The sequence below is a fragment of the Dendropsophus ebraccatus genome, chromosome 1 (genome assembly GCF_027789765.1).
Source record: "Dendropsophus ebraccatus isolate aDenEbr1 chromosome 1, aDenEbr1.pat, whole genome shotgun sequence".
NCBI classification, from domain to species: Eukaryota; Metazoa; Chordata; class Amphibia; order Anura; family Hylidae; genus Dendropsophus; species Dendropsophus ebraccatus.
In genome coordinates, this window is record NC_091454.1 from 14,506,238 (window position 1) to 14,515,827 (window position 9,590).

General features: G+C 42.7%; 1 long non-coding RNA gene across 1 annotated transcript in view; it reads left to right on the plus strand.

Annotated features, from left to right (window-relative positions):
- LOC138789269 (uncharacterized) overlaps positions 1-7,431 on the plus strand; it is a 95,691-nt gene extending 88,260 nt beyond the window's left edge. Inside the window, exons 3-4 of the long non-coding RNA XR_011362714.1 lie at positions 5,904-6,055; positions 7,253-7,431. This is a non-coding gene — a long non-coding RNA (uncharacterized lncRNA). The remainder of the gene's footprint in view (positions 1-5,903; positions 6,056-7,252) is intronic.
- The last annotated feature ends 2,159 nt before the right edge of the window (positions 7,432-9,590 follow it).

Genomic DNA, 9,590 nt, shown 5'->3' on the forward strand with positions numbered 1-9,590 from the left:
CAGCAGTGACCCCCCCCCCCCCACCCAGTGATTGGCTAAGCAGGAGGAGGAGAACAGGAAATGAACAGGGAGTTTAACCCCTTAGTGACCGCCGATACGGCTTTTTACGGCGGTCACTAAGGGTCCTTATTCTGCTGCCATCAGCTTTTTACGGCGATGGCAGAGAATAAGGCTACGGGGCCGGGACGGCCCCCACCCCATCCCCCCGGCTACCGGAGGTAGCTGAGGGGTTGGGGCAGTGTGTGGGGTCCGTCCTGGCCCCCCCCCTACCGACGATCGCCGCTATTAACGTTATAGTGGCGGCCGTCGGTAAAGGAGATTACCGGTGCTGTCGCCGCCTTTCATCTCCCCCCGCCGTGAATCTACGGCGGGGGGAGATGAAATAAGTGTCCCCCAGACCTCAGATCAGCCCCCCCTAGTAGGGCGATCACTAACCCCCCTCCCCCGGCGGCCATCATTTCCAAGATGGCCGCTGCCATCGCTGTGAACCGACTAATGTCGGTTCACAGCGATGGAAAAGTTAAAATGAATGAAAGCCCCATGCTCTCCGCCACCGGAGGTAGCGGAGAGCATGGGGCAGTCATCGGGGACCCCCCTGTTGGGTCCCGGTACAAGCGATCAGCGGTATATACTATATACCGCTGATCGCTTGTACCATGTGCATCCAGGCACTTTTTATCCCCTGTCACCATGAATGATTGGTGACAGAGGATAAAAAGTGATGTCCCCCCAAGTGATGTCCCCCCTCAAGAGAACCTGCATTACAAATTTTGGCATGCTTTTTGTCTCATATTCCTTTTGAAAATGAGAAACTTTAATCTAAACGTATATATTATTGGAAAATTAAAATTTTCCATTTTTTTACTGCCTAATTGTGAATACTTTCCTCCAGCCCCTGTAGGGTTAAAATGCTCATTATACCCCTAGATTAATTCTTTAAGGTGTGTAGTTTCCAAAATAGGGTCACTTATGGGGGTTTTCAGGATACCAGACTTCTAAATCTATTTAAAAAAAGAACTGGTCCCTAAAAAAATCAGTTTCACGAAAATGTGATAATTTGCTAATAAATTTCTAAGCCCCATAACACCCTAAAAAGTAAAATATGTTTACCAAATTATGGCAGAATAAAGAAGACATATTGGTAATGTGACTTAGTAACTAATTTATGTGCTACGACTTTCTTTTTTTAGAAGCAGAGAATTTCAAAGTTCATAAAATGCTAATTTTTTAAATTTTTCATGATATTTTGATGTTTTTCACAAAAAACACACAAAGTAGTGACCAAATTTTGCCACTAACATAAAGTGCCATATGTGACAAAAAAACAATCTCAGAATCGCTAGCATACGTTAAAGCATCACTGAGCTATAAGAGCATAAAGTGAGACAGGTCAGATTTTGAAAAATTAGCCTGGTCATTAAGGCCCAAACTAGCTGCAGCACGAAGGGGTTAAGGGGGTATTGCTATGTTATCAAGTTATTATTTTTTTTTATTTTAAAGGGGAAAATCTTTTTCTTTCAAATCAGAAATTTATATAGCTTTTGTAATTTACTTCAATTTAAAAATCTAAAGTCTACCCATACCTATTAGCTGCTGTATGCCCCGCAGGAAGTGGTGTATTCTTTCCAGTGTGACACAGCTGCCACCTCTGTCCATGTCAGAAACTGTCCAGAGCAGTAGATGTTTTTTGCTACTATGGACAGAGGTGGCAGCAGAGAGCACTGTGTCAGACTGGAAAGAATACACCACTTCCTGCAGGACATACAGCAGATGATAAGTTCTGGAAGACTGGAGATTTGTAAATAGAAGTGAATTACAAATCTATATAAGCCAATTGATTTGAAAGAAAAAGATTTTACCCCTTTAAGGCACCCCTTATTCACAGGAAGTTGATCAATAGGGGCCCAAACACTAGAACCCCATGAACCAGGAGGCTCAGGATGAATTTGATTGAATCTATATACCCCTTTGATTGACCCATTATGGCATATGATATACATCCAGGGGATGACTGTGAGTTCTGAGAAGTGATACAATACAGAGTGAAGCATTGTCCCCTTCAAATTCTAGGAAACAGGGATGTAATAAATAATGGGAGCCCCCCCGACCCCGTCTCCTTACGCCGCCGCGGGCGAGTCTTAACCCCATGCGGTATAGAAGGGATGAGGGAACGGCTCATGTCTGGGGATACGGTTTCACGGTCATTTTGTCTGGCTGTAAACTACAATAACAAGGATTTTCTCCTCTAGTAATCCGAGATGGGCCGAGCCAATCCTTAAATCCCAGAAGAAGTTCATTGCTTCTTAAGTATTTTACTAATGATCCGCGGTTACATAACGAAAAAAAAGACGAGAATATGGAGCTGGAGACCTAAAACCTACAATATACTATTGTATATATGGTATTCAGTAAGTTCCCTCAGCAGCCGAGTAAAAGGATTATCCTTCTTCTAGAAACAGCGCCATGCCTGTCAATAGGTTGTGATTGGTATTGCAGCTATAGTCATAGAAGTGAATGTGGCTGAGCTGCAATACCACACACAGCCTGTAGACAGGGGTGGCGCTGCTTACTGCAGCTTCATTCAAGTTAGTGTGTAGTACCATTCACAACCACTACAAAATGTACGGCGCTGTGCTGGTTGAGCAATGAGGAGGCAGATGAGTGCTGCAGCACCTTTAGTCAGCTGATTAGTGCAGGTGCCAGGACAGGAGAGGATGGTGGCTAAAGAGAGAGGGATTAGATCATCAGTCGTTTTATTACATCATCAGAGAGCAGAATTAAGATAAAAGGTAACACGGGGATAGATCACCACATTGGCAGCAAGCATTGCACACAATTCTATCTACTTGTTACAAAGCATGCTCACTACATCCTCCCATTAAAGTTAATCAGTCATTTTCTAATTTAAAAAAAATAGTACAATTAAAAAATTCAGTAAAAAAAAAGTACAATAATAATGAATTAAAGAAAAAAAAATGTATCAATGTGTATTTTAATTGGGTGTTGGACACAATTCAGCTGTTCCCTCCTCCCTCTGTATGTCACGAAGCATGCTCACTACATCCTTGCACCGTTCAAAACTTTCGACATGTCCCTGTGACAGGTAGTCTTAAAATAAATATTGAATTTAACATATAATAATAAAATAATAAGAAAAGGGTATGCATCTATATGTATTTTACTTTGAGGGTGGACACAACACTGCCCCACCCCTTCTGCATATTTAAGAGCATGCTCACTACATCCTCCTATAAGTCATCAGGATGTTTCCCGAAAAAAAATAAAAAATGTATAACCATAAAATAAAATAAACTATCAATAAGTGTTGGATAAAATTCAGCTCATGCTTAGGACAGAGCATGCTCACAATATTCTCTAATACAAGCCAATTGGTAATTTTCTCATGAAAATAAATTAGAATAAAAGACATCATAAAATAAAAAAAAGGGAAAACAGTATGCATCAATACTACATATATTTAAAATTTGGTATTGGAAAGAATTCAACTCTTCCTTACTCTTCTGTATATCACAGAGCATGATCACTACATCCTCCCATAGAAGTCAATGAAATTTTTTTTTTTTACTGAACATTAATTAGAATAAAACATATCATCATAAAATAAATAATGATGGTGGTGACACAATTCAACTTCTCCACCCTGTTTCCTTTTCACAGAGCATGCTCACTACATCCGGGTCATTTTCTTATGAAAATAAATGAGAATAAAACATCATTATAAAAAAAAAAATAAAAAAAAATGATGTGTATCAATACGTTTATGTTCCTGTTTAGTCAACAATAAAACATATGGAGTATGCCCCCCATAATTGCCTTGGTTTCCCATAATCCCCTATTCCGAGCTTCTCCACCCTGTTCCTGCACACTGAAAAGCAGATGGATGAGCCATTGTGAGGATCTGGCGGTTCGTGTAGGTCTGTGGCGAAATTCACAAAGCTCTCTCCCCCTTGCCAAGAATGAGAACACTTTCCTGGGTCAAAAACAGATTGACGTCATGGCCCCGGTATCTCCATTTATAGTGGTAAAAATCAACACCAAAAAAAAAAAAAAAAAATTGGAAGAATTTTTTTTCCCCCCGAAAAGCCAATTTTTTTTGGAGCAGTTTATAGGTTTAGAGGCTTCTCTGATTTTATCTTGTAATTTCTTGGAATATTGTAACTTTTTTTCTCCTTATGTAGTTGTTTAGGTATTTCAAGGGTTGCAAGTTTTAAAGTTTTATGATGGGATTGTATATAATGGATGGCAGATGTCTGGATGAGATGTGCTGCATGCAGGGCAATTGTCTCCAACCTGGGGCTCTCCAGCTGGTCTGAAACGACAACCCCCATCATGCCCAGGCAGCTACTCTCTGTCTAGGCATGCTGGGAGTTGTGGTTTCATAACAACTGGAGGGCCAGTTGTTATTTTTGTTGTTTTTGTTGTGTTTGTACTGCAAATTGACTTCCTTTTCCTTACTTCTCTGGCCAATCACATGCTGCTCTCCGGTATGCCCTGACATAGTGCTGGTGGAAGTCCGCTAGACTCTACAAGCTGATAACATGGTACAGTACTAGATAGCATGTGGAGGGAGAAGGGGTTACTGATGCACTGGTTTAGTAAGAGGCTATGAGAGTATAAAGGAAAGAAACAGCAGCAACCGATTCACAGCAAGGAAAGGGTCGCACTACACTGCACTAGACCGTACAATCTGATTTACATGGTACAGTACTAGATGGAGTGTGGAGGGAGGAGTGGTTACTGATGCACTGGTTTGGCAAGGTGCTATGGGAGTAGAAAGGAAAGAAACAGCAGCAACCGATTCACAGCAAGGAAAGGGTCGCATTACACTGCACTAGACCATACAAGCTGATTTACATGGTACAGTACTAGATGGCATGTGGCATGTGGAGGGAGATGGGGTTACTGATGCACTGGTTTGGCAAGGTGCTATGGGAGTAGAAAGGAAAGAAACAGCAGCAACCGATTCACAGCAAGGTAAGGGTCGCACTACACTGCACTAGACCATACAAGCTGATTTACATGGTACAGTCCTAGATGGCATGTGGAGGGAGATGGGATTACTGATGCACTGGTTTAGTAAGAGGCTATGAGAGTAGAAAGGAAAGAAACAGCAGCAATCGATTCACAGCAAGGAAAGGGTTGCACTACACTGTTACTGTACTGATGCTGAGATGCTGAGGGGGGGGGGATAACGCTGCAGCACTGCGGACATACAATAGCTACACTGCTATTTCTTCGAGGCAGGTGGCCAGAAAAGCCTTGATTTGCCTTTGAGGAACAGTATGGTCATCTACAGCATGCAGACTGAATCAGGTGCCCAGTCCACACACTCTCTCTCTCTTACCCACATAGCGCATGCTAAACCCTAACCCAACTTCCTGTAATTTGTCCTGATTTATCAGTTACTAGAGACAGATTCCCCCTGACAACGAGCAGTGGAGAGCAGATTGCATAGAAGTGAGACACCTAGTGGTAATTTTCCGTAAATGGAGGGATTTACCAAGTTGTTTGAACATTTAAACTTTAAATGGTAGAGTAGGTGCTCATGATTGATATATATTCTATATACTGTATATATCACAATTTTTTTTATGTCTAAACTATTAAGTCTATAGTGTATCCAGTCCTAGAAACACTCTATTGTAGCGTGTCATATGTAATGGGCTGGAGCCTGACGCAAACACCAAACCCTCATTGTGTCATGCTCCGCCCCTCATGCCCCACACAGTGGATCAGTTTTACCTGGAAGGTCCCTTTAAATAATCCTGGGGGGGGGCGAAAGTAAAAACAAATCTGTTTTTGTCCTAACAGGATAAAGATATTTACCTACGAGCCGAGTGACCTAGATTCAATGAGAAAAATATGTTTGTAATCCCATTCAGCGTGCAAAGGATCAAAGCTCTCCTGGTTGTCATCCGCCATCATCCTGATTGGACCCCGCTGATAGCTGGCAGATAGCGGGAGATGACTTACAAGAAGTCAGTGGGATCCGGAGGAGAAACAGGAGCCTGAAGACACAAAAACAACCGGAGCTGTAAGTACATTTGTCTTCTCCAACCCATGGGGCTTCACGGGTGGGGGGACAGATTCCAAGTGGGGCGACAGACGAGGGTTTATGTTACAGCCTATAAGTCAGAGTTGTACTGTAGTTATTAATTTTGCAGCAGGCAGCAGTAAAGTGTTTGGAAATTCAAAAACAGGTGTTCAGTTTCTCTGCAGTGCCCCCGCAGTGTAAATGAAGAATTACAAGGTTCAAATTACCATGAACGGGCTGCCCTAGTGATTGTTAGATGATAATAAGATGATAGAGCTGGGCTCCACCTACAGAAGTCACCAATCATGGGTCCTTATTGTGGCTCAGATACCCCCAGGAACTACTGTAGAACTGAGAAGTAGACAATAAAAAAAAAAAAAAAAATATATATATATATATACAAACGTGTCACTACTAGAAGGTTACAAGAATAGCACCAAGCTGGTCACAGGACTATATAACTGGGCTCCACCTTCCCTATCCTGAGTGCTTATTGTGGCTCGGATACCCCCAAGAACTACTGTAGAACTGACAAATAGACAATTAAAAAAAAACATACAAAATGTGTCACTACTAGAAGGTTACAAGAATAGCACCAAACTGGTCACAAGACTATATAACTGAGCTCCACCTAAAGTAGTCACTTATCCTGGGTCTCTTTTGTGGCTCCCAATACTCTGATACCTCCAGGACTTATAGGTATCAGTTAAATAAGTATTCAAATCTCATCCTGTTATCAACAACAAGCCAATTGCTGGGGGTCCAAAAGTCAGGGCCCCTACTGATTTGGAGAACAAGGGGGTGCAATTGTTCCTGCAATAAATGGATTAGTCTGCATGGATCATGTCTCTGCAATATATAAGCCTTGAAACATGATTAGGAATGTCAGCTAGAGTCTCCTCCAGAAGGAAGAGATACCCATCTATACACAGCTGTTTTAGACAGTAAAGAGCAAGATACTTACGAGGTAGCTCCTATAGGTGGCAGTCGAGTTTTCTGGATGTAGGCTTGTTTTATTTTTATAGTGTTGGGCAATATGATGTACTGAAGTTGGCCATACATATAACACCTATCCAGGTGATTGTGTGCAATACCAAATTTGCCCTGTAGCGGCCGCTATTGGTAAAAAGCACAGCCAATGGTAACCGCCTCTTTTATTCCTCTTCCTTATGGATGTTTGTTGTTTTTGTATTCCAGTTTGTGGGGATTCAGTCATGATGGCTCTACTCAGGACCAGACTCCACAAGGATCGGGCACTGCTGGCTTGTGTCTACAGCTTTCTTTTCATTCTGATGTCCATGTTTGCTTGTTTTGTAGGTCTGTTTTTGTACGTCTCTATATCTCACCTGCTTCTTGGCTTCTGATGGTATCACTCACAGTCTACTATATATATATATATATATATATATATATATATATATGTATGTGCTAGTATTGTATAAAATGCTTCTATTGGAAACTTGAATTGTAAAAATACAGTAAAAATCATACAAACACCAAGCATAAAACTTTGTTCTTTCCAATGGTATATTACTTTTTTTTTTTTTTTAAGAAAATTAACCCAACACCACACTGCACCATTACACACTGCTCCACCTGTATTATCCAACACCACAATGCACCATTTCACACTGCTCCACCTGTATTATCCAACACCACACTGCACCATTACACACTGCTCCACCTGTATTATCCAACACCACACTGCACCATTACACACTGCTCCACCTGTATTATCCAACACCACACTGCACCATTACACACTGCTCCACCTGTATTATTCAACACCACACTGCACCATTACACACTGCTCCACCTGTATTATCCAACACCACACTGCACCATTACACACTGCTCCACCTGTATTATCCAACACCACACTGCACCATTACACACTGCTCCACCTGTATTATCCAACACCACACTGCACCATTACACACTGCTCCACCTGTATTATCCAACACCACACTGCACCATTACACACTGCTCCACCTGTATTATTCAACACCACACTGCACCATTACACACTGCTCCACCTGTATTATCCAACACCACACTGCACCATTACACACTGCTCCACCTGTATTATCCAACACCACACTGCACCATTACACACTGCTCCACCTGTATTATTCAACACCACACTGCACCATTACACACTGCTCCACCAGTATAATTCAATACTACAGTGCACCATTACATACTGCTCTACTTGTATAACCCAACACCACACTGCACCATTACACACTGCTCCACCTGTATTATCCAACGCCACAATGCACCATTACACACTGCTCCACCTGTATTATCCAACACCACACTGCACCATTACACACTGCTCCACCTGTATTATCCAACACCACACTGCACCATTACACACTGCTCCACCTGTATTATCCAACACCACACTGCACCATTACACACTGCTCCACCTGTATTATCCAACACCACACTGCACCATTACACACTGCTCCACCAGTATAATTCAATACTACAGTGCACCATTACATACTGCTCTACTTGTATAACCCAACACCACACTGCACCATTACTCACTGCTTCACCTGTATTATCCAACACCACAATGCACCATTTCACACTGCTCCACCTGTATTATCCAACACCACACTGCACCATTACACACTACTCCACCTGTATTATCCAACACCACACTGCACCATTACACACTGCTCCACCTGTATTATTCAACACCACACTGCACCATTACACACTGCTCCACCAGTATAATTCAATACTACAGTGCACCATTACATACTGCTCTACTTGTATAACCCAACACCACACTGCACCATTACACACTGCTCCACCTGTATTATCCAACGCCACAATGCACCATTACACACTGCTCCACCTGTATTATCCAACACCACACTGCACCATTACACACTGCTCCACCTGTATTACCCAACGCCACAAAGCACCATTACACACTGCTCCACCTGTATTATCCAACGCCACACTGCACCACACACAAGCAGACAGGCAGACAAACACACACAAAAGCAGACACACATACAAATACACACAGCAGCACTGGCTCCCTTCTTTACCTTCTCTTCTACCTTTGGAAGCTACTCTCTCTTCGACATTTAGGGCTATATTACACGGAACGATAATCGCCTGAATCGCCACTATCCGGCCAATTATCGTTCCGTATAATAAACACAACGATCAGCCGATGAGAACGATTTAGGTTTGGACCTATAATTGTCGGGCGCCGACCGCGCATTGATACGTGTAATAGCGGTGCGCGTCCGGCGGTTGACGATTTGCGAAGTGTATACATTACCTGTCCATGGTCCAGGGCTCCCCTTGCGGTCTGCTTCTCCCTGGATCCCACACGCTGCAGCTTCAGAGCGGCCTGCAGCCCTTGTTAAACAATCATCGGGCTGTGTAATAGGCCCAGTAAACGAGCGCCCATGTAGTAGATCGGCGCTCGTTTATGGGGCCAGGTAATAGTACCCCTACTCCAATTACCCTGAAGGTTCTTTAGCAGCTCCTTTGCACTCCTTCT